General features: G+C 39.3%; 1 long non-coding RNA gene across 1 annotated transcript; it reads right to left on the bottom strand.

Moving 5' to 3' along the window:
• Positions 1 to 1,963: 1,963 nt before the first annotated feature.
• On the bottom strand, positions 1,964 to 25,178 carry LOC134298446 (uncharacterized). The gene is made up of 3 exons (XR_010005544.1): positions 25,087 to 25,178; positions 20,853 to 22,060; positions 1,964 to 6,049 (listed from the first exon to the last, which is right to left on the bottom strand). It is a non-coding gene; the product is annotated as an uncharacterized LOC134298446 (long non-coding RNA).
• Between the last annotated feature and the right edge of the window lie 1,846 nt (positions 25,179 to 27,024).

Genomic DNA, 27,024 nt, shown 5'->3' with positions numbered 1-27,024 from the left:
AACATCACTATCTCATCTCTAAGACTGAAGTATATATGGACATATGTAAAGAAAAGCCATATTCTATTTAAAACTAAAGCAATAATAATTTTATTGTGATGGGGCACTAGCATTCCTTGGCAGAATAGGTAAAGACTTGCATAACTACAGCTCCCATGATTTCACATCATTGAGCCATGGCAGTTAAAGTGGTGTCAAATTGCATTCATTCTATGGCAGTAGTTCCTAACCTTTGGTCCTCCAGGTGTTTTGGACTTCAGCTCTCACAATTCCTAACAGCTGGTAAACCGGCTGGGATTTCTGGGAGTTTAAGTCCAAAACACCTGGAGGAACAAAGGTTGGGAACCACTGTTTTATAGCATAGAGGCACCTCAAGAGATAATATAGGTTCATATAGATTTTGTCTGGAAATGTTTTATCTCAAAAGAGGATCATCAGCTTATATGGGCTTTTTGTAAATGGGTCAAAAGGACTGGGAAATTAATCAAGGCTCAACTACATTTCCCTCTTCATTCTAAGCTCCACAAGAAAACCAATGGGCAACAAAATGTGTTAGAGTTAATGCTATGAAAATCGATCTTATGCTTAACTTTTCTATGCTTGTAGATAAACCATATATTATTAGAAACCACAAATGCATGATCTGATTTCAGAGAAACCAATCCAGGATGAATGGAATTGCACCCCTGATGTTTCATTTGGAGAAACAGAGTGCTGAAAGACTTAACACAAAGTACCTTTATGTCAGGAGTGGACAGTGTACAGCTCTCTGATGTTGTTGGACTACAGCTTCCAGCAAACAGCATAATCAAAGGTTCAAATGCTAGGAATTATAATTCATCAACACCTGAAGGGCCAACCCTGACCATCTCTAACCCACATTCTAAATCAGTGTATTTAGCACAGTGGTTCTCAACCTGGGGTCCCCAGATGTTTTTGACCCACAACTCCCAGGAACCCCAATCAGTTTACCAACCGTTAGGATTTCTGGGAGTTGAAAGCCACAAACATCTGGGGACCCCAGGTTGAGAACCACTGTGCTAAATACAAAGTAGTCCCAGATTCAGGACTTGCTTTCCACATGCAGTTATTATCCTGGAGAACAATATATAGCTAGTTGTGAGGCCACCATAAGATATCAAGAAAAAGATTGTGCTTCAGTCTACATAATTCGTGCCACCCATCCTGTTGTTTGTATCTTACTTCACCAAAGATGACAGGATAGTATCTTGCACACAACCAGAAGGAAGCAGCTTAGCTAAGGAGGCCCGTGCAGCTCTGTGTCCTTCAGCACCTTGCCATTTTTGTATACAGTGTTCCCTCACTTATCGCAGGGGTTACATTCCAGGACCTTCCGCAATAAGTAGAAATCAGTGAAGTAGGGACGCTATTTTAATTTTAATATTTATACATTATTTTATTTACCCCATTGCTGCTGCTTCTCCTCCTCAGGGCTGCCCCCTTGCTTTATCCCTGCCATGTGGCTCTGGCTGCCTCTGCCAGGGAAGAAGGAACGCCGCTCTGCTTGGTGAGTGAGCAAGAGAGGGCGGGCGGCCGCAGCGGCAGAAGAGCCTGGAAGAGGCAGCCAGACTCCTCTTCTGCCGCCGCTCCAGCTGGCCATTCCGAGAAACATGGAGGACTCGGAAGAGGGGACAGGACTCGTGGAGGACTCCGGCCCCTCTTCCGAGTCCTCCACCTTTCCCAGCATGGCCAGCTGGAGCGGCGGCAGAAGAGGAATCATAGAATTGTAGAGTTGGAAGAGACCTCATGGGCCATCCAGTCCAACCCCCTGCAAGAAGCAGGAAAATCTCATTCAAAGCACCCCCAACAGATGGCCATCCAGCCTCTGCTTAAAAGTCTCCAAAGAAGGAGCCTCCACCACACAGTCTGACCGCCTTTTCCAGGCTCTTCTGCCGCTGCTGCCGCCCTCCCTTCCTTGCTCACTCACGGAGTAGAGCAGCATTCCTTCTTCCCTGGCAGAGGCAGCCAGAGCCACATGGCAGGGCCGAAGCTAGGAGGCAGCCCTGAGGAGGAGAAGCAGTAGTAATGGGGTAAATAAATAATTTTCCCATGAAACAGCGAGTCCACAATAAGTGAACCGCAAAGTAGCAGGGGAACACTGTATCCTCCAGTGCCAGCCCGACAGTTGTCTCACTCTGGTAGGGCCAGCACTGGTTAGTTGCCCAAGACTGGATATACTCACAGTTAGGCTACTGCATTCACATGATTGTGCATTTATTCAGTCATTCAGTTCATTCACTTTGGATGAGAAAAACTATACTGAAAACTAAATTTGTTGTGGCATGCAGAGCTACATCTGAAAAAAAATCATATTAAATGGCCCAAAAAGAGCACTTGCCATCAGGGTCCTCTTTCGCAACATGTTATTTTTTGTTACATACTTTTAATGACAACTTATGTCTTGATGTTAGAACACTTCATATCCTTTCTTTATCTTGGCTTAGAGTTGCCATGTTAAAAACCAGGTTGGGTTCCTGTATCTTTAATGGTTTTACAAGAAAGGGAGTTTCTGCAATGGTTGCTTGTCATGCAACCAGGTAACTAGCAGTGCCTCTGGAAATCCTGTCTTCTACCCAGCCATTAAAGTACAGAAGCCCTCTCCACTTTTCATTCCGGATCTAATGATCAAACACGTAACACCACAGCCAGAAAACACAGCAAATGTTAGGGAGAATATATAGTCTTTGCAATAAATCTGCTTCACCTCCACAATGGGATTTTTCAAACATATATGCCTTGACAATCACATTTGAAAATTAAATTCTTGTTCACCTTGCAGTGACCAATTACAAAATAAAGCATGCACAATTCAAAATATGTACATGAAGGTAATAATGTGCAATGATAGTCAGTTGACTTTCTTAAAATATTCTGGGCTGTCATCTAGTTTGAGTCTAAGTTGTTCTGGATGCCATAAAAAGTGAGGTGAAATGAACTGAGCAGCTGTTCTTTCAGTAGCATCTTTCCAAACAGTGTTGCTCCAGCAAATGGAAATACTTCCTTCATTCTAAGAGCCACAATAATTTATGAGGTATAAGTTTAGAGCACTGGAGGGATCATGGTAATTGTATATTGGAAGGCCTCACTTTAAAATGCATTATACTGTTTGTAATGACTCAGAATTAAAACAGTGTGGGTTGTGTTTTTCATTCATGTAATTGGCTCCCCCCAAAAAACATTTTGTTGTTTACAAATAATTGTTCTCCTAAAATGTACAGAAAAAACTTTTCTTTTTCTTGCTAGAGACCAGATATTAGATTCACGTGAACTTCCAGATGTTGTTGGACTTCCAGATGTTGTTGGACTTGACTAGAGTAGTCAGTAGGGAGGAATACTGGATGTTGTAATCCACCATCTTGAGGTATCCTTCTATGTACAGCCAGGAAAATCATCTGTATTCTACCATGACAGTAAGCGAAGCTTGAAGCTATGGCACTGTGCATACACCAATGTGACCTCAAGTACATCCAAAGGAAAATATTTTGCATTTTCCTAACATGTGCAACCACTCACTGTTAAAATATCAAATCCAGTGCTGCATTTTTGCCAGCAGCAAATAAACAGCAGATTTTGTGCCACTTTCTGGACAGTTGCACCCAAAAAGCTGAACACCGTATTTTTATGATGAATGTGCAAAAGTGTAAGGCTTTGAAAAGGCACTGGAAAATCAGTGTTAAGGGACCTGTTTTTGATTTGTAGGCAGAACTGATCATTTGTATCAGCAGGATACTACGACTCAGAGGAATTTCTCTTCCCCATCATTAACACACAACATATTCTCCCAAAGGTCCTTGGAGGAGACAGTGTGGGTTGTGCTAACCTCCCTTTGGGAATGAGGGAACATGCACTGAAAATGAAGGTCACGGAGCCACTGCAAAAAGAATCTTGGGAATTTCCAGAGGGACAAGTGAGCTGATGTTTTCCCCATTTCCTGTTTCTAGAAAAGAAATACAGGAAGAAATTTGGTTACAATGAGGTTTTGCTTACATAGCATCATGCACAACACATGTAAAAATAAGAGATCCTAATTTTCTTGGGCCAGGGTGAGCACAGTTCAGGCTATGGAACCTCAAACCATTTTCAGACCACAATGGGATCCCTTGAAACTAAAGTTCAGAGACAATTTTGCTGTTGTGCCTATGTGAACAGTTTCTTTCATTTCTAACACCAGTCTGTGCAATCACTTTTCTCATGAACAGAATTTGCTTTTAACCAAAACCAGATTTCAAATGAGGGTGAACCTGTACTCTGTGGACCACTTTTTATGTTACTAGACTCTTGGTGGACTTCCCTGATGGTGGTGGATAGACCAACAAAGCCCAGATTGCTACCAGGGACCCTTTCACATTGCACAGTGTCGATACAATATGATCTCTGTATCCACGGGATTCATTCTCAGACTTTGTATAGATACATAAAAATGCAGATACAGTAGAGTCTCACTTATCCAACATTCTGGATTATCCAACACATTTTTGTAGTCAATGTTTTCAATACATCGTGATATTTTGGTGCTAAATTCATAAATACAATAATTACTACATAGCATTACTGCGTATTGAACAACTTTTTCTGTCAAATTTGTTGTATAACATGATGTTTTGGTGCTTAATTTGTAAAATTATAACCTAATTTGATGTTTAATAGCTTTTCCTTAATCCCTCCTTATTATCCAACATATTCGCTTATCCAACGTTCTGCTGGCCCGTTTATGTTGGATAAGTGAGACTCTACTGGAATAGCAAACCCAATTGAAATTGAGGACTTCTGGCCCATATGAATTGAGGACCTAGAAAATGCCTAGAGAGGGCATTTTGTTGGGTGTGGATAAATTAATTCGAATTCTAATTGAACATCAGCCAAACCTTATCTTTTGTTGCCCTCTTCTGTTCCAAGGGCCTAGGGAATGGGAATAATTTTTGACAGTTACATCTATGTTCCCATTCCAAGTGAAGAGATGCAGTCACAAAATGGTTCCTAATTCTTTTCTAACAAGTAGGAAAATAAGATTTTCAAAAGGGAAGAGCCACCTGACTACTTGGAAAGCCATTTTCAGGAATGTGTGAGGTAATTTGTTGCTGTAGAGATACTCATGTCTGCTAACTTAACAAAATTATGTGTTCCATGTAGGGTGGCCAGATGCAAAACTATTTGCATTTCTCCTGTGCCTGTATATATCTAGTTGGAAGAGGGAATTGCAGCAAGTATTCCACATGTCCGACTATATAGTTATTCTAAATCATATCTTTTTCCCACAGTACAAAAGATGAACTTGAACCCTTTGTGACCCTGATACTAAAGAAAGAATTCAAAAGCTCAGACTCACAACAAATATGTTTCATCAGATTTTTGGACTACCTACTTATCATTTCAAGTTTGCATTGCTTCTTCATATTTCTCTTGTGGCTCTTGCCTAATCCAATATGATTATAAGAAATGAAAGCTTGGTCTAATAGAGTAGAACTCTATCCTTTCAGAAAGAAAGGCAATCCATGAAAAACAAAGAAAACTCGTCTCTAACATTCCCCCCCCCCCTCTCTTTCTCTCTCATTTTCCTTCTTTTCACTACAAAAAAATAATTGTGCCCACAAAGCAGGGTATAAATTAAATAAGCTAAATTTTTATCCTGTATCAATGGATTCAGCCATCCATGGCTTGAAATAATTTTTTTAAACCCAAAAGTAAACCTTGGACTTCATCACACAGAAAATGGGAAAGTGAGGGAAATCATTTTCTTTGTGCGTAGAATCGTCTTCTTTGTGTGGGATTCCATCTTTAAAGAAAACAGAAATCATTTACCCCATCACACAGGGTTGCCTCCTCTACCTCTAGCTCAACCATTTGTAGAGGAGACAGATGGCATCCTTATTAAGGCAGGCACCACTTTTCTGGGCTCCTCTCCTTTCCCACCCAATCGCCTTACTGTCAAGAAGACAGGTGAAATCGTTCTTAAGGCAAACAGAACTTCTCCGGGCTCCTTTTCCTCCCAATCTCCTTAGTCTCATTCAGGAGAAGACTCTACAACTTTCTGTAGTTGGTAAAAAAAAAGAGAAGGCAAAGTAAAAACGCTAGCAGTAGTACAAATTCAAAAGTCAAGATTATCACAAAGAAGAAAAGACAGGAAAAAGAAAGCAGTTATATCTTGAATCTGTGGTATTCCTAATAATTAATTAATTTTTTTTAAATTACCATGCCAGACTCATGAAGCAGGATTTTAGGAGATAAATATCAATTCTCGGCAGGAGGCTGCCTCTAGGAATGCCCAGTACTCCATGTCATTGAAGCAATTCAACACAGGCAAATTTGACGGATCCCACGTGTTTCCACACACACACACACACACACACACCTTTGACCGTTTCCACACACATTGGGAGCTCAGAAGACAATTTTAACCAGCCCCAGTTCTTTCCGTTTCTCTACAGTTCACAGACAAAGCAGCATGGGTGAGAGGTCCCCTTGCGTCATATGAACTATTTTAGACATGTGTGGACATGAGGGAGATGGATGGACTTATGTGATTATATACTTATGTATATAATTGACACACTTTGAATACACAGATGCATATAATGGGACTTGAGTATTCACAGATATTGGTATCCACAGGGTGTCCTGGAACCAAATCGTAGCAGATGCCAAGGGCCCACAATCTTCAAAAAGAATGTGAAGGTAAACAATATATCTATACTGAGTAATAATAGGGATATTGTTAGAATACAGCACAACGTATTTCAGGGTAAAACTAGATATCATCAGGAATATACATGCCTGCAATAAACACAGGATTTCCTAACAGATCATTCCAAATAAATAGTGCTATTTACCTTTTAATAACCAATAATGAAGCAAAGCACATGTTGAGGAAGACAGTAAATTGGTTGTGACAAGTAACTGGCTTCCACTATCTGGGGGAGAGCTTCATTTTATAACATGTTAAATGTATGATCAAGTTCAGTCCACTCCCCCATCCTTTTATTATTTTGGAATGTTTGGGAATCATGTTGCATAGTTTTGGGTTCCTCCTTTAGCTCTGGTTGACAAGGATGTATACTAGCCATCTTCCACACTAATACCAGTATCCAAGGTTGAATGTAATCAAGGTTGTTATTTTATTTTATTTTACTTATCTTTTAGGTGCCTCTAATTCTGTCTCTTCCATTTTTCAAATATAAACAGTAGGACCAAGAACTGTAGGATCAGTTGTTTATTAGTTTCTTAAAATGTAGCACTTGGAATCATTATTTCAAGACCAGCTTCAAGTTATATAGTGTTATTTCATAATAATTAACTCCACAACACATTTTAAATAACAAAGTTTAGAATCAGATCTTTTTGTCAGTCTTTAAAATGTTCATCTGCAAAACAATTTCTAGGAGTTACTTTACAGCTCCGTTCTCTTTTTCCCCCCCTCACAAAACCATGTAGGGGGGGAAATTGTGGTTTTCTTAAGAATAGACAAATTGCCACTATGTTCTAACTCACATTATGAGTCATCTATAAATGTGTGTCATGGCTACATCCTGAGCTCCACACTGTCATAATAACAACTGTCTATTCAGTGAACAACAAAAAGCTTAATGTTGCCATTAGAACCATTCTGAAGCAGACATTGCATAAGGCTGTTGATGTCAGTGCACTATTTCTATTTTGTTTGGTGGTATGACCAACATGTCTAATTCTAAATGTATTTCTTTCTGGATTTGAAGACACCAGATTTAGGTGCAATGGGGAAATCCTAAACAAGAGGGAAGCAAGGACTAGTTCCTTGAAGTTTCTATCTACAACAAAGTTTAAACTTTATTTTGAACAGTAATTGGCTGATTTTACAAAACAGTACCTAAAGCTTTTCTCAGATGAAACAATACAGAGACTTCTTGAGAAATCCAGTCTTTTCTTGTAATTTGGTGAGACACTAACATTATTTGGCAGACAAGGCTAAAGAACTTTCAAAAACTACAACTCCCATGATTCCATAGCATTGAGCCATGGCTGCTAAAATGTTAGACTGCATTAATTCTACTATGTGGATGTACCCAATGTTTCCATCATTACCCCAACCATTCAATGAGGCTGTAACAAAGGGTGCGTCTATAATACTATGGAATCTTGAAGGTTGAAGTTTGGTGGAGCACTAGTACTTCTTGGTAGAGAAGACTAAAGACCCTGTAAAACTACAACTGTGAATCCATTGCATTGAGTCATGGCAGTTGAAGTGGTGTCAAACTGCAATAATTCCATAGTATAGATGCATTCCCCCTCCCTCATGCTTCTTCAAGCTCCTTCAGAAATGGGCTAGGCCTGGCTTTTAAATAAATCCCACCACGCAAGCTGACCTTTCAAGTAATTTATCCTAAACTATCTAGCCTTGCACAGTTCTTAAAGGAGCAGGGACTGATTCACATTTCATCATTATTCATGTGCTGCACCTTTTTATTATTTATGAGGAAGGATATCCTCTTAAATGAGTCTTGAAAATCTCAGACAATCTTCCTGAATACCAGCTCTATATAAAGCATAGCTAAGTGATTATAGGGAGCAACCCAAATTTTTCCTTGTTAATGCATGACATTTTTGTACAACGTCCTGATAATGAGTTTCTCCTCTTTTGAATTTTTTACTTTGATTTATGGCATGTTCAGTGTGACAAAGAATGGTAATTAAGCCTGACTTGAGCGTATCAATGTGAGGGACTCGCATATAGCGCTCACATTTTCAAGCTCCTCCAATCCCACTGCGAGACTCACTTTCAAAATGCACTGGAGTAAACCTTTGACATTCCTTTGATGTACACAATCATAATGCAGTTGAACCAGGGCTGAAATGTTCATTTGATTTTTTTAAAAAAATATGCTGAATAGGCCTTAAATCAAGCATTTTGAAAAGCTATTCAAAATGTGTACCTTTCAACTCACTTATTACTCTCATGAAACTGGACTGATTTAACAGAAGAAACAAAACAGAGACAACAAAAAAGCCAAGGCATTGTCCTGCTGTGTCTAAATTGTAGTGCTATTTTGAAAGTGTTGACAAACAACATGAGTGGAAATTGCAAATTAATGGCATAGGAACACAGTCTTCCAGTCAGTTACAAACGGCACAGTAAACGGTTTTAATCAGTGTCAGTCTGCAGATAATGTTCTTCATTCTTTCTGAAAAACACATCAGTTGGTCACTTTTATTATGAAGGAAAATAGATATATTGGTCCCTGTCCTCCAGAATGTCCCCAGATTTAGGGTCCATGATCTTTATTGTGGAAAATTCCCTTTCCTGCATCTTTGACTATGCAGATGTTTGTTGCACACACAACCATTAAGGACAATTATATGTGTAAGGGAACTTTTCAGTAGAAAACCTACAAGTCCCCAAAGAAGATTGGGTGATTTTTTTAAGACTAGAGCCCCATATGATGATTTCCACAGAAACCACAGCTTGCAGTGACAAAATGCCTGGACTTAATGGACTTAATGGTTCAGAGAAGTTCTACATGCAGAACTCTGCTACAACTCATCTGTCACTATCCTCAGAACTTGCCATTAAGCTGTGATATTTCATAGGTGGTGAATATCTCCATGGCCAGATGCACATCTAGGATTTCCACTGAACTCTATTGAGATCATCCGAGGTTTCAGTGGATGATGTCAAAAACTGAATGGGAGGGGGTTATCACAGTGCAGTGGGGAGGTGGGCTTTGGGCATTGTGAAAGAATAAAGAGAATCCCAATTTCTGCTAGGAGTGCTCCTCATAAGCATAAGGACTACATTTGCCTACGTAGATGATGCTAGCCACTGATTGCTTGGCATAAGGGTATCATTTGCCAATTTCAATTCAAGCACCACTGTTTCCTCTGGACTTAGCTACAGTTCCCATAGTAGATTGAAAAGCATGGAATAGGAGAGAGTTCAGCTATTTTTTCTAAAAGAATAGTGTTTTAAGCTGTTCCTACTAAAATACCAACTATTTGAGGAAGGTCTGGCTTTTGAATAGCTTCTCCCATATTTATATGTGTGTTTATACTTTGTCTAATCTTTAGAAAAGGCCTGCTTCTAGCACAGATTAAAAAGCCAGTATTGCATTGCTGACATGGATCAATAGCTGCCTGCAGTTTTGAAATTCATAGCACAGCTATAGGCAATGTTATGATGAGTGTCTGCAATTTACTTCTACTCCACTGGTTGCTTCCTCTTCTCAGCTGAATTGCTTAGCTTAAACATGCTTTAATTATTTTCTTTCAACATGAGGCCCAAAGTAGCAGTTATGGATTTAAAAAAACTAGAGTTATGTGTGTGTAACTGATTCATGTTCACTAAGACTATATAATTGTACTGTTAGTCAACATAAATGCTAACACATTCCACCTTAAGAACCAGGCAACTGATTAAACAGAGGTCTGTTCACCTGGCAATCAGAGCATAAAGGACATGATACTAATCCAAGCAGCAAGTGGGCTATTGCCATCAGAAGAAGGATTGTTGCTTGTATTTGTTGCAGCTCCACCAACTGGTAGATACAGGGTGAAAACATCTTCGAGACTCAATTGTCAGCTCAATGGACCTCCAATGGAATGGTGTACAACAGGCAAATTGGCCCGTGTAAACAGTCAGGGACAAAAATATGTAGTGTTTATTCTTTATTTTTAAAAAAGCACCACAAAAATATTACAGTCCAAAATCTTGTGCAATTTTTTTTAAAAGGTTGCAACAAAAAGAGACACCTCATTTTGTTGTACAAGATTGCTGGATTTTAGCAGAACAAAAACATAGAAAGAAAAGAGGCAAGTGGCTGTCTAGAAACAGTGGGGAAGAGTTGCACAGAACCCACAATTCTCATACAAAAGTCTACATATTTTTCTGTGCAGAATAATTTCCCCATGTGTATAGCTGGTGAGACATATTTCTTTTCACCTCAGCAGGAGAAAAATGGAAATCATACATTCTCAATTGCAAGGATGAAATAGTAAAATATTAACAACTCTACTTTACATATATATTACATATAGTTCAAGTGTTAAATCTGCCGCAATCAGCAGGTATTTGACTATATGAAGGGTTTTAAATGTCATGTACTTCACAAATATCAAAAAGGTAAAATAGCATTAACATTTCTTGAAGCCATGGAAGTGTTCAGTCATATAAACAGGAAATACCTAATAAAACTCTTTCAAAATCTACTCTACTCTCGGACTTCAACTGATTTTCTCCATCTTACCCTTTCCTGTTCAGTTTAGCTATAACTTTTTCAAGAAATCAAAGAGCTCAAAAGTGCTGTCCCAGACTATCCACTCCCATTTTGAAAAAGTTTGTTCACCCCAAATAATCAACCTGTAAATAAATGCAAAAATTACAGAATACCAATAAACCTCACTAATCTTCCACCAAGCCTGCATATGAACCACAACACTAGAATTTTGTCACCTGCAAAACTGGGACACTTGCATTGCAAGTGTCCTTTTCCAGGTGTCAATCATTAGGTAAAGGTAAAGGTTTACCCTGACGTTAAGTCCAGTCGTGACCGACTCTGGGGGTTGGTGCTCATCTCCATTTCTAAGCCAAAGAACCGGCGTTGTCCGTAGACACCTCCAAGGTCATGTGGTCGGCATGACTGCATGGGGCACCGTTACCTTCCTACTGAAGCGGTACCTATTGATCTACTCACATTGGCATGTTTTCTAACTGCTAGGTTGGCAGAAATCATTATGTCAATCATTATGTCTCTCCAAATATGAAAGGAAGCCTTGGGATGCATGAATCCTTTTTTTGTGTGTGTTATTTTGTTGTGTGGAAAGTGGAGGTCATCCTATTTGCTTGGAGGCCAGCCCCATGAGCAAGACCCCTGGAAAATCACAGATCATGCTTGTGCAAAAAGCTTCCATATAATGAAGATCCTGTTTCCTATTCATGCATGATACTTTCCAAAAGAAGAGAAAGGCGAGAGGGTCCCTGCCTCCTTTGTTGAGCTTGTCTTAAAAATTAACACCTCTCTTTGGATTTCTACTAGATTGGTCCTGCTGTTTAATTATGTCTGTAAAACTAATGTCTCCAAGCCCACTTTAAGAGCATAGGTGCTGAATCTGGCAAAGGAGGTCTAACTAGCTTCTGATCAGGGCTCAAAGAAGGAGAGGGCATCCATACTGAAGAATGTAATAAATATAATAAATTTAATTTGACCCCACTTTAACTGTCTTGACTCAACATTATAGAATCCCGAGAGTTGTAGTTTGGTGAAACACCAACTCTATTTGACAGAGAAGGCCTTGCAAAACTATAACACCCATGATTTCATAGCATCAAGCCATGGCAGTTAAAAAGTGTCAAACTGCCTTAATTCTACAATATAGAGGCACTCAGTGCGGGAGAGGCTGGAAACAGCATCTTCTTTACACGTTCATTGGAAACTGAACAGACCTTCTTTGTCCGATATAGTGGCTGGCTCTCAAATTGGGCTGAGGTAGCAGTTTTATACTGTAGTTTTACAGTAAAGTGATGTAATCTTACTGAATACCGAGCAGTTACAGATCCATAACTCAAGATTACAGATCCTCATTTCGACGTGACAATGCTGAATGCCAGCAAACAACAACAGTATGCTGAAATACTAGAATAACCTTAGTGACAAGAGGATAAGATAAATATTTGGTACTGTTCCATTATCCAAGTGGAAGCTACTAGGGGGTCCTTCTACCTCCACCTTATACCCAGCCTCTGCACTTTATTACTAGCCCATCTTACTAGTGGCCTTGCAATATATTGCATATGTATCATTATGGCCCTGCCTCCAATTCTGAACATGCCCATTGAGCTCAGATAGTGGTTATTGGCTGTTGTTGAGTTTATGTTTTTATGATATTTTATATGTTTTTATGTATTAATTCATTGTAATTGAAATGTATTTTATGTTGATATATTTTATTGCTGTATTACTGGGCTTGGTCCCCATGTAAACCCCCCCAAGTCCCTCAGGGAGATGGGGTGGGATATAAGAATCAAGTTATTATTATTATTATTATTATTATTAGTAGTAGTAGTAGTAGTAGTAGTAGTAGTAGTATTACTGAGTGATAGAGAATGATAGTCCATTTTACAGTAGGGGAGTTGAAGGAGGAAAACAATTTCCCCCATTTTCTCTGGTTATTCCCCCTCCCCACTTCCCATGTCATAAGCGAGGGTTGTTTCCACAACAGGGACATGAGTGGGGAAAATAATGGGAAAACAGGGGTAAAGGGTTTACTCCTTTTACCCACCCTCCGCCCCCATAAAATGGATTATCCTTCTCTCTCGCTAGTGCCCCCAAGTGGCCTCCACCTGGATAATGGAGCAGTACAACATATTTTTACCTTTCCTTTTTTTCACACAGAATCAGACTTATTTGATAATTCTAATTAAATGATAAACCTGATGGATGTAATGAAAAATTGATGGTGGAGACTCAACATTTTAATCAGTTGGATTACTTTCTTAAGACTCTGAACTTTGAAAACCAGATGGCACACAGTATACAAACAAACATATACATCACTATGGAAACAGATCATCTTGGAGATCAATCATATCACTGGTGGCTGGGAGTTAAGGAATCTGCAGAGTTGCTATATAATCACGATTCAATATAATGGAACTTAACAGTTTGGGGCAAAGATATCAGAGGATTTGCCAGAAGGAGAAAAATGTTCTCTGATTTTGTTTTGGCTTGTGTAAATACAAGAAAATGAAGTAGAATACTGATTTACTATAATCCTCTGCATCATGAAAAAAAACACAGATAAGTGAACAGCAGGGATTATACATTTAGATGTTATCTTTGTTCATGAAATGTATCACAAGCTTTACAAACCATGTGTTGTTGTTGTTGTTGTTGTTGATGATGATGATGATGATGATGATGATATAGTGACATCTGTGTATTTCATAGAATCATACAATAATAGATTTGGAAGAGATCACATGGGCCATGTAGTCCAACCCTCTGCAATGCAGGAAAGCACAATCAAAGTATCCCTGACAGATGGCAATCTAGCCTCTGTTTAAAAGTTTCCAAGGAAGGAGCTTCCACCACACTTCGAGGCAGAGAGTTCCACTGTTGAACAACTCATACAGTCAGCAAGTTCTTCCTAATGTTCAGGTAGAATCTTCTTTCCTGTAATTTGAACCCATTGCTCTGAGTCCTAATTTCAGGGGCAGCAGAGAACAAGCCTGAGTCAAATGGAGGGTGTATTCTCTTCTGACGGGTCTCAGCATGATGCAGCTGTGCCTGACTCTTCTCTTTCTCCGAGGCCAGGGCAGTGGCAGTTGGGATGGAGGGAGGGCCTTTCATCAACCCTTGGGCCTAGGCCTGAAGGAGCTGTGCCTGCCTCTTCTTCTCTCATTATAAAACATACATTTGCACTGTTACACTGCACACAATTTGTTGTCTTGCTAATATGCATTGGTGCAGAGCAACATAAGACCAACTGAAGCAGGATTTGAACAGAAGCTCTGATGCAGCTCTCATTTATTTCAGAGTATTTCAATCAAGGGAACTTATCAGTCAGTTGTGGACATATTGAAAATTATCTATCTGACAAACACAAAAAGAACAACAATATAAGCAGTCCCCAGGTTATAAACAAGATAGGTTCTGTAGGTTTGTTCTTAAGTTCAATTTGTATGTAAATTGGAACATGTACATTTTTAAGTGTAACCCCATATGTGTGTGCGTGTACACACACACACACACACACACAAAACTTGGGATAGCATAAGGAAGGGTTAATACCCCTTTTGCTGTCTGCCCCTGTTCAGAAGATTTCACTTCACTTTCTGTCCCTGTGAGAATTGGATTTGGAAAAAAAATGGGTTGTTGTAGAAACAAGGATTGTGATAAAGCTTCAGTGGAGACACCTTCTCCCCATGATAACTCTTTCATGAGTGAGGGACAGATTTCCCTCAATTCCTATTGCCTCACCTCCATTCTTAACTATGTCATTTGTAAGTCGAATGTTGAAACTGTCAGACCCCTGGCAGCTGGGCACCAAGAACCATACATGGAGGCCAATCTCTATCTAATATCTTTATTAAGGAAATATATAAAAGCAATAAAATCAAGTGAAGAATATAGTTCAGAAGCAGACCTTTCAAATGAGGTCAAATATAGTCCAAAAATGTATTGTCCAATAAATGATATTAGAGTTCAAAGTTCTTTATCCAATACCGAAACACACACTATTGCCAAGCAATAGTGTGGGGAAATGTCCGAGTCTTAGAAGTCCAAGGAAGCTTGACAACAAGGCTGGAAATAGACTTGGTTCTTTGACGAGGTCCGTGACTGGAAACAAGGCAAACAGTGAATCTTGGAACAAGGTCCGTGGATAACAGCAAAGCAAGGCAGTACTTGAATTCTTGATCCGGGAAGCAAGGAACTGGGGTTACGAAGTCCACACACGATCTCACTCTGTTGACTCCGCAAAGAATCTCCCACGTCAAACACCTATATTGGGTCCCGTTTTCCCGCCAACAATCTCTTTCCCTAGAGAACGAGAAGCGAAACCCAACTCTGCCCAGATGCAAGACTCCTTAGAATTTCCCAAGGGAAGCAGGCCTAATCAGCCTGTTGTTTGGCAGCGATCCGTAAACTCCTGCGATTTGCTTGTCTGACTCCTCTGTCTCTAGAGTAAAATTCCCTCCTGGGAAACGGAGGCGAGGAATGCCCAAGGTCTGTTTTACTGAATTCTTGAGGACAAACATCAACATCCGGCAGGTGAAAGGACTCCGGTTCTTGTTGAACCGGCGAAAACCCCATGTTTTCATCTTCATCTGCCACGATAGCACTAGGAACAGGACTACAAGGCCCATGAGGCATCACAGAAACTTAGGGATTGCCTGTACTTTTTTTTTAAAGAAAGCAAAAACAGTTTACATCAAGGTTTTATAAATCTTGTGTTGGAGTTGTATTGAAAGACCTAGTGTGTTCTAGAGAGAACCTCTAGGTCTTTCAGAGCAACTCTATGGTCAACTTCTAGCAGAAGTCGACCACAGAGTTGCACTGGGGGACATAAAGATTATTAGAGCTGTGTTTTTTTCAGATACGAAATGCATTTTTAAATTTTGCGGTTTTTTTCCACTTTCACACTGATTCTGCATCCTAACCCGCATGCAACTGGAGGGCCTATTGTAAAAGTATGAAATACTGAAAGGAAAGATATATCTATTTTTTCAGTTAAATGCAGCATATTATGATTGTTGAGGCCCAGTTTGGTGTAGTAGGCAGTCTGCCAGATTAGGATCAGAAAGACCTGGATTCCAATGCCTACTCAACCAGGAAATGTGCTGGCAATATTGGATGATTTCAGGCTAATTTATCTTGCAGGGTTGTTGTGTAGATGAAAGAAGGGGAAGAAAACTGTGTATATGAGCATAAGTTGTTTCGAGAAACATGAATGAATGAATGGGCTCACAGTTCAAGCATCATTCCAACCCATACATAATCAAGTCAAACATTCTGATCAAGCTTTCTGTCTTTTACATTAACCTAGCATGTAAAAATCGAAAGCGCTGGAATTTCTTAATTCACAGGAAAGTTGATATGTCTCCTGTGGGATATTCAATTTTCTTATAGATTATTTATAATAAAGTATCTGAAATAGAAAGGAACAGATATTCATCTGTAGTTTCTTGACAGTGCTTGAAGGATAATGAGACAGCACCCTGCTGACAGTAATCCATATTGTAATATAAATGTGATACGTACTGCAATAATTTATTTTAAGAGGAAGGTTTCCTAATTTTTTTAAAACCATTTAATTAGTTCTTTAAGTTTCTCAGTCAGTTTTGGAGCCCAGGCCCCATCTACACTGACGACTTAGATCAGTGGAGATTTGGATCAGCCTTGCAGCAGCTCCACACCACACAGGGCTTATTTGCGGTAATGTGTAGCAAGGCCACTTTAACACAGCCTTGCCCTGCATTACCAAAAGTTGGGGGGAAATCCAAATTCTGGCCCAGAATTCATGTTTTCCCCAACTGTGGGGTGGTTCCTAACTGGAACTGACCACAACTGTCCTGATTGCCACCCCTCTTTCCCCAGGTTCAGGCCCCTTCCACACAGCTGAATAAAATCCCACATTTTCTGCTTTGAACTGGTATATATGGCAGTGTGGATTCAGATAACCCAGCTCAAAGCAGATATTGTGGGATTTTCTGCCTTGATATTCTGGGTTATATGGCTGTGTGGAAGGGCCCCCTGTGTGCTGTGGACTCCTTCCGACCTCTGCAGTAGTTGAGGGAGTCTCTGTGAGGACTATTCTTTGGCCTGATCCAACATCTGGATCAGACCAAACTTAAGGGTCAGTGTAGGTGTGTCCGCAGACCTTTAAACAAAACGGATAAAGGAATAATGATCATGAATGTGAGGTGTTTTAAAAATCTGCTTTAGAAGGCAACTTCTGGAAAATTAGTGAAGAACAGGCAATCAGACATTGAACAAAAGAAGAAGAAAAGAATCATAGGCTTCTGTGATCTCATGAAGGAAAAGGAAAGTAGATGACTTATAGTGGGTCACATTGAGCTATCTAGTTCATTATTCTTTCCATTGACAGGAAGCCATTTATCAGCTTTTCACCCAGGAGACTTTAGCCTTACCTGGAGATGTCAGGAATTGACGAACTAGTAGCCGTGAAATGGGTAAGATGGAAATAAAGTAGGAAGGATGACCCTTAGAGAGTGAAGTACCATCTCAGGTAGATTTAGGATGTCATTGAATCACAGAATTCAAAGGAACCCTAAGGGCTATCTAGTCTAACCTACAGGAAGCCCCAGGAAAAGGCTAGAAAAATGGACCAGGGGATTCACAGGGAGGGGATTTGAAGACCCCCCCCCACACACACACACACCTCAGAAAAAGAAATAGAAAGTGGATTAGTAATTGTTGTTTAGATTGATGAATAAAATATTTAAGACATCCTGTTGACTTAATGTACGTAATTCCAATGTATGCTACTTTACTTGACTTTTTGGTTATTGCAGAGACCAACTGCAAGACCAAAATCCCCCACCATTTCAGTATGGTGGCCAAATCCTGCTATTTCTAGGTTGTGGAAAATTCTATTCTATTGATTCTATTTTTTACAAGCATTTTGAAGATTTGAACCATAGCCCTGAGTCACTTCAGGTCCAGATTCTAGAAGTTGTTACTCCTTCTAAGGGTATTGATTTTCAGACAAAATTATTATAATGTGAATCATTTTGGATTTTCACTCTCCAGACAGAATTCCCTAAAGGTTTGAATGATACCAACTCTTATGACTGTTTTTTTATATATCTGGTGTATTTCTTTAAATGCAACTTATGATTTCAATGCTACACACTGCTTTGTAGAATACCTGTGTGAGATTCTTTGCTATTTAAACAACAGGTTGAGCCATTTAGGCTCATACTCGCAGTAGAATAAAACCTGAATGCAGAATATCATTGATTTGAAACAGAACGTTTTGTAAGTATAGACATAATATCTTTTCATTTTATTTTTATTCATTCTGTGTTTAATGTATCAAGAGAACAACTTGTAAGCCACTGTATCTTCCCAATAGGTTCCACAGTATCTATGAAAGACTTTATGGTCCATTGAGTACATTCTTGAATTGTTTGAACTAAATAACAAAAGTAGTATATATTAATAGTTGTTAATTTTACTAAGCCAGAAAACACTTTGTACAATTGTATTAATATTACCCAATACTTGCAGACTATAGGTAGCTGAAACCAGTTGTGGATCAGGGGTCTACCCTTCTTTTACGAAGAAACAAGAAAATAAACAAGAAAGTTTATTCCATTGTGAATGTAACTACCAATCATCATACTGTGAATGCAACAGTTTGATTATCATTTGTAACCATTTATCTGAAATTTATATTCATTTATTGTATATAATGCAATGTTTAATGATATTTAATACATTGTTATTATTCCATTAGTGGATTCTTGTTAGTTCAAGTCCTTGAGAACCCATTTTTTCCTTATTTACTGCATTTGTACCATATATTCCATTGTCTATTCTTACTCCATTGCATATCAAGCAAGATAACATTTCAGCGATCCCTTAAGGCATCATTGTAGTTTGTTTATATACCAATTCCAAATGCTGTTACAGACTGAAAGTATAAAATATATCATGCATATGACTTCTAGACTATGGAATAGAAAACATTAATTCCACAGAGCAGCATGAATATTACAGAACTGCAAGCTATAAATAAGTCTACAACAAATAGAGATAAATGACTGGTGCATTACAAACTCTGAATGCAAAACCCCCAAGGGTCTTCCATTTCCACCACCTCCACAAACACTCAGTATGGTACGATCTTCATATCGGGAGAGAAACCACAGATAATATGGAACCTTATTGAAATGAATACCAAGAATTCCACAGAATTGCACTGAAAGACTTAGAACAGCCATTTTTGTCAGAAGTCGATAAATGAAACTGGGCTACTGATCCTGCAAATATGGAAGCTGTTTAGTACTCTGTAGTCACTCAGAATTATCAGTTCTTATTGCCCCTTCATGCAAACAGTGAGATCTTACAAACACAGGAATGGGAAACCTCTGGTGGTCTCTGGGGCAATTTCCTACCCCTTCTATCCATTAGAAGACACACTGAAAAGATTGATAGTTTAAAAAACACCTGGTTTTGCAAGAATGATCAAAATTTAATCTATTTTTAGAAGCCACTAGAAACAGTAATTTTCTTTTCTTTCATTAAACTTGGAGGCCACTTGGGGAAGAATGGGGGGGGGGGGAGGAGGAGGACTAGGAGATCTGCTGAAAGGGTTTTGTAAGCTGCATATGGACTATGAGCTACATGATTCTCTTTCAACCCCTCTGTGGAAAATGCCAGACTGAAAACACATAGACTGGAATCCTTTTAGTATCACACACATGTTGAAGTTCTCTTACACATGCACACAAATACTTTATTGCAGTCAACATCTTTTAATGCAGATCCAAATTATACCCAGTCATTGTTTCCTGAAACTAAATACCAGATATTAATTTGAGTCAATTTTCACATTCTCTACTGACCATGAGAAATACGTCTTCTTCTCATCAAATATCAAACCTTTTGATTTTGAGTAGTTAATTCTTAAAATACTATTGGTGCACTATTTGCTGAAGCCCCTTCAGAATCTCTTAAGACCCAAATGAGTCTATGAAATTAGATTGCATCATCAACATAAAAAGGATGAAAAGTTTTATGGAGTTAATCTGTCACGAGTTATATGGTAAAAGCAGCAGAGTTTGGGAAAGATCTGCCAAATATAAATTGAAGTGTGGCCAAGAACATGTCCCTATCTTATACCTAAGGTGGATATTTGTAAGATGCCCATGGCTACTACAGTGAACCTAGAGTTATGCATTGTAGTGTTGTAGAACAAGGAACTAAATTAAAAATAAAAATTGCCTATCAATGGAGTTTTGTTCTGATTTGCTCCAGAGACAGCCATGTGGAATTACATCAGGTGTTGATTTGACATCAATAAATACAACAAAAACTTATCTACTTTTGGTGCAATGTATCTAAGTGCAAGATGGTTCAGGGAACGGTTAACAGTGGAGTGGCCCACTTTGGGCCCTTCCACACAGCCATATAACCCAGGATATTAAAGCAGATAACCTACTATATAACTGGATTACCTGAGTTCACACTGCCATATAATCCAATTCAATGTGGATTTTTATAGCTGTGTGGAAGGAACCCCAAAAATCAATCTAATCTTCTTCCAGAATGTAATTACCATTGATCAACACTTTTAATTTAAGCCCAAGATAACTGATAAACTAATGGGTCAGTACTTACTTTGTTTTTACTTACTTAGGCAATCCCTCCTAAGTAAGCTCAAGGATGATGGTCCTCCAAGTTTAGCATCTTGGTAAATGCGTAGGTGGCTGTGATGACCTATTCTTGACCTGCATGTTCTTTCACAGTGAAGACATCGGTTTCCAGATGTAAGGAGGTCCCGGTCAGGGTTGGCTTGATGTGCCTTCCTCTTGGCATATTTCTCTCTTAAGCCCTCAATTTGTGCCTCTTTGAATTCTGCAGCACTGCTGGTAACAGCTGACATCCAGTTAGAACGCTCAATGGATCAGTAATTATGACTGTCATCTTTAGGACCCTTCTTGTAAATAGGAATATTTTACCAAAATGCAGGGATTATATCAGATTTGTTAACTGGGGAGGGGAGAGAAGCTAGAATAAGTGCCCAACAAATGATGCTGCATTTCAGCAGTTCCAGGGTAATCCTATCAAATCCAATGGCTAAGTTGACCTAATTGTTCCTTCACTATGGCTCCTTCCACACAGCTGTATAAAATCCACACTGAACTGGATTATATGGCAGTGTGGACTCAGATAACTCAGTTCAAAGCAGATATTGTGGATTATCTGCCTTGATATTCTGGGTAATATCGCTGTGTGGAAGGGCCAGGGCCAGTCCAACAATGCGGCGAATTAAGCGGTCGCTTCGGGCGCAAAACATACAGGGGTGCAGTTGAGACTGCTTTTTTTTGTTGATTTCTTGTAAAACATGATGTTTTGGTGCTTAATTTGTAAAATCTTAATGTAATTTGATGTTTAATAGGCTTTTCCTTAATCCCTCCTTATTATCCAACATTTTTGCTTATCCAACGCTTGTATTATTCAGTGATTGGTTTGGGGGGGAGGGATTCTGTTTGCCTACATTTGAAAAATACCTAGGGCCGGCTCTGGGAAGGGCCCTATATCTGCATTCACACCAGGGCATTCTAGAACACATAGAGGTAAAAATTATCAGGGTCTTCAAAATGAGTAATAGAGGGGAACAAAATAGCATTGAGTTGTGCCAGGGTACAGACATCAAGTCAAACACCACTTGGCCTTATGTGCATGATAGATGAATTGGTTGCTCTGCCTTAGTTCAACACAATTTCCTAGTTCTGAATTTGATAACAACCCTCAGTAAAAAGTCTTTAAGCTGTCCTTCTTTTTAATCGTTCCTTTTTCATTTCTGCAACCTTCATAATAAAGTCCTGAAAGAAGAAAGAAGAATTGCATTGACCTGGAGTCACTCATTTTCAGTAGAAATGCTTGAAAAACCACGCTCCTGAATTCTCCATTCAATTCCAAGCAATGTGCTTTGAGGCTCTTGAGATGCAAATGCTGTTCAAATGTCATTTAAAAAGAGAAAGACACACAGAGATTTTGAAAAGGAGAGAGACCTTAGTATTCATGGAAATTGGGTGCTTCTGGCACATATTATTTCTGGCATGCTGCATGAAGACCAGTCTATGTCTAATATTTTATGACATTTTTCCCCATCCCTCAAAAGCTTTCAGCCATCTTCCCATTTGCAGAAGAGTAGCATTTCACATTCTGTGCTCTGCAGGGTGGAAATTCCATATATCCTGTTTTTTTTACACAAGGGAGTGAATATTTCTATCACTAAAAGTTTCATATGTGTTCCTGTGTTTCATATGTGTTCCTGTGTTTGTGTCATTTTAACATCACTCGGCAGTTTGGAAAATGGTGGCTCAGATGGCACAAGAAAGTTTCTTCCCATCCTTGTCTCTCCACCAAAAGAAGAAGACAAAAGAGGGGATAATTTCTTCATAATAGAAATACACAGTCCCAGTACCCTGCTCTTCTAGAGTCCCTGCGTCAGTATATCCGCCAAACACAAGCCCTTATCATAACTGGAACTAATTGGTAGCTTAGCTGGAAGCTGCAGTGAGAGACCAAAAACTAGGCAGAGAATAGAAACACCCACTCATCCCAGAGGGGGTCCTTTTGCAGGGCAGAACAGAGGCAATTTGTCACAGTTATTGAGGGGTGTTTGCATTGCGGCATGGGGATAATTAGAAAATGTCAATCTCCAGCATGGTTATTCAGAAACCTTCAATAGATTCTTAAGTCAATACAGTATTTTAAAAGGAAGAGCACCACTATACTTATGAGAAGCAATTGTTATATTCTGGGATCATGTTTTTACACCAGCATGACTTACAGGCTTGTTGCTATATTTTCTAGGTCATGCAAGAGGTGTAATTTTTTACAACATCAACTGGAAAAAAATCTTTAATTTATTCTTCAAAACTCAGAATTGGCAAGCCCTTCTCTTCTTCCTGCAAATATTGGATAAAAGGTTTCCAGTCTTTTAAAAAAGTTTTCAATGTCCGTTCTTTTAGTAGACATTTTAATTTGTCCATTTCAGCCAAGTCCATCATTTTTATCATCCATTCTTCCATTGTTGGTATTGTTGTACTCTTCCATTTCTGCACCTATAGTAGTCTGGCTGCTGTGGTCATATATTGCCATAGTCTATCCTGGTTATTTTTATCAGTCAGACCAAATAGAAAAGTCTCTGGTTTTAGCTGGATGCTTCCCTCTAAAATTTTCTGGATCACTGTGTGTATTTGAATCCAATATTTCTTGGCACATTTACATGTCCACCACATATGATAGAAGGACCCCGCTGGTTGTTTACATTTCCAGCAAATATTGGACCTCTTTTTATATATCTTAGAGAGTTTTTCATGAGTCATATACCACCGGTACATCATTTTATAGACATTTTTTCAAGTTATGACATAAAGTGAATTGCAACCCTTTTTTCCACATTTTCTCCCATTAATCCAACATTATACTGTGCCCCATATTTTGAGCCCACTTTATCATGCATTCTTTAACTTGCTCATCCACAATTTCCCATTTCAATAACCTTTTATACATTTTAGCAATTAAATGTTCATCATTTGTACATGATATTAACTTAAATTCTGATTTGCTTATTTCAAAACCAATTGACTGTTTGTCTTGTCTGAATCTCTCCATTAACTGTAAATAAGAAAACCACTGGAAACCAAAACCCTCTGTAATTAATTGTTCTCTTGTTTTAATTCTATATTCTCCATGTACAAGAAGTGTATTTTTTTCTTGACCTTTTGGTATTTATTTTTCCTTCTGACTTCTTCCAGAAAAAGAAGTATTCTGTTTTATTTTGCTGTGCCATTTGCTCTGATGCACATGACCTTCCGTTCGTGTGTTTGATCGATTAAAACATTAATCAATTTTCTATTAGTTTTAACAATTGCAAAAAAGGAGGGAAGTAGCAGTCTTTAAAAATACCATTCAAAGTCTTGACATTTTTCAACATCAAAAAGCAAGTGAAACCCTGGCTGGAAGGAGGAGGCAGGGGTGCGCGTGTGCGCATGCACACGCACAGGCACCTCTGGCGCCCCTGGGACAACAGCGCCACCTGCGGCTGCGTAGTTGCGTATAGCCTTGAACCGGCCCTGGCAAGTAGGCCAGCAAACAAGAACATGCCCACTCAGAAAGTACCTAAATGTTACTGCATGGTTCTTGTAATTCCCCACATCTAAACACTGGAATATTCTGTAATTAAAAAGGTAAAGGTTTCCCCTGATGTTAAGTCCAGTCATGTCTGACTCTGGGGGTTGGTGCTCATCTCCATTTCTAAGCCGAAGAGCCGGCGTTGTCCGTAGACACCTCCAAGGTCATATGGCCGGCATGACTGCATAGAGTACCGTTACTTTCCTGCCGGAGCGGTACCTATTGATCTACTCACATTGGCATGTTTTCGTACTGCTAGCTGGAGCTAACAGCAGCCGCTCATGCCACTCCCGGGGTTTGAACCTGGGACCTTTCGGTCTCCAGCTCAGTGCTTTAACCACTTCGCCACCGGGGCTCCGTAATTCTTTAATTACTGTTATTCAAATAGACACTTGTGTTCCACTTGTGCATTGAAATAGTATGTTACGTACTAAAATATGACTAATCGGCAAAAGAGACTGAAATAAAAGCAAGCTGCGGGCTCATCCAGAATGGTAACTAATGCTGAACTGATCAGCTCCGTTTCATGCCGACTTTTGGCTGCTTTTACTGTCTCCACATCCACGCACCCTTTAAAAGAAAATCAAAATCCTGGGTTTCACTTCCTTACTAATTACTATTTTTACAAAATCACTCCCTGCACAAGCATACACAACAAGAGAGTCTTAAACTGAACACTGAATCCTGATTATCAATTTTCCCTCACCTTGCTTCATCTTTTGCACAACCTTTCTCTTCCCTGCACGCAGCAGTTTTGCAAAACATGGGAAGAGAGCAGAACGGTCTCTTTTACTATCCTCTTTTCCTCCCTCCTCTGGTTGTACGTATGTGGCTGCATGCACATCCACCCACCTGCAGCATTTCAGATCCAGCTTAAAGGATGAAGAGGAGGAATGCAGAGGAAAATGGTAGATAAAAGTATTTATAAAAAATACACCTTACTGGCAAGAACAGACTTGGGGGGAAAAAGGAGAAGCCCCCCTGAAGTTATCAGAGTAACTTCTGGATCTTGGAAAAAGAAGGAACAATTGCAGGAGGAAAACTGTGAGACCCCTATATCGTTACCTCATCAGGATGAACCCTTACTGTCTCTTTTTAGCAAGGGACAGCAGCTAGTATTATCTACTGGTATTCTTAAAATTATATTCTTTTGATTTTATATTATATGTGTTACAGGGGTTGTTGTAATAATTTTATGTGACTTGTTTATACTTATGTACCATTTTTTTTTACTTGCTGTATGTTATATGTGCACCTTAGAATGCCTTTGTGAGCTGCCCCAAATCCCTTCAGGGAGATGGTGGCAGGATATAAATAAAGTTTATGTATGTATGTATGTATGTATGTATGTATGTATGTATGTATGTATTACTATTACAGATAAATGTAGTGTGGATGTCAAAAATTCCAAATTACTTTAGACACTCAACTTTACTTGAAGTATTTAATCTTTATCATTGGTGGGGCTGCCACAGAATATAGGCACTTCTGACAATTACTTTGTCTTCATTACGTCCACACATAACCACATAAAGTGCTGTATTAGTAGCTCACAATCTATGTTGGAGTTGTGTTGATGGAATCATGATGTGAATTAAGAGTGATGTAAATGGGAGGAGACAATTCAGTCATTGGATTGGGTTCAGGATTCCATTGCATTCCAAACAATTTATCTCAATTTCTTTTCAAAATTTTTTGCTTTCTATCGTTGACCAAATTAGTGACCACTGGGGCAGCAAACAACAGAATATATATTGGATAATGACTATGATAAACTGAGACAGCTAGTGAATATTTGGAAGGATTTTTTTAAAAACATCGGCAACCTTTCCAAGAGCATAGTGGAACATGCGGCAAAGACAAATACAGCCCAATGAACTGAAAATAGGTAGAGCCAAAACAGTGGCAGGAAGATCCATGTAATCAGTCGCATGGCAGAAACTGCTCACAATCTTTCCTGTCCCATGTACTCCTATGGGTTAGATGAGGAATTCTGGAGACATTATGTGTGTAATCTGTGGAACCATGAGACAAGTGTTTCCAACAGCAGACCAGAGCACCAAATTCCTTAAGGAGGATCAGATGAATTTGTCAGAGAGATTTCACCAGCTGAACTACTAGTAATGCATTTTCATGTAACACCCTTCCCCCTTGTGCTGTGTCACAGAATCCCAATACTTGAACAGCTGGCAGAATGAAACAAAAGTACTTTCTCCTTGAGTGAGCTGTCATTTTATTATCATATTTCTTTATATGACAATGTTTAATGTTTAATGTTAACTCTTAACAGGCTTGGCTAACTGATGCTCTGGGGCAGGCATGTAGCCGAGGGGGGGGGGGGAGGCTTGAGGGGCTTCAGCCCCCCTCCCCCCGAAATTCTCAGATTGGTCCGCGAAAAGGCCTTACATTCATTATTTAAACTGTTATGTTTATTCATATCATGATCTGATCACCATGTTCAATATATCCCATATGCATGGGGGTATTGGGATAACAATACAAAAGCTTTGCTAGAATAGACCCTCTCCCGCTCAGACTCAGCCCCCTCCCAACCAAAATCCCAGCCCCTCCCGAAACAAAATCCTGGCTACGGGCCTGCTCTGGGGGAAAGTTCCAGTTCTTCAGAAGCAGCATAATTGCCAAG

The sequence above is a fragment of the Anolis carolinensis genome, chromosome 1, assembly GCF_035594765.1.
Source record: "Anolis carolinensis isolate JA03-04 chromosome 1, rAnoCar3.1.pri, whole genome shotgun sequence".
NCBI lineage: Eukaryota > Metazoa > Chordata > Lepidosauria > Squamata > Dactyloidae > Anolis > Anolis carolinensis.
The sequence above is the reverse complement of the archived record's forward strand: the minus strand, read 5'-3'. Positions and strand labels throughout refer to the sequence as shown.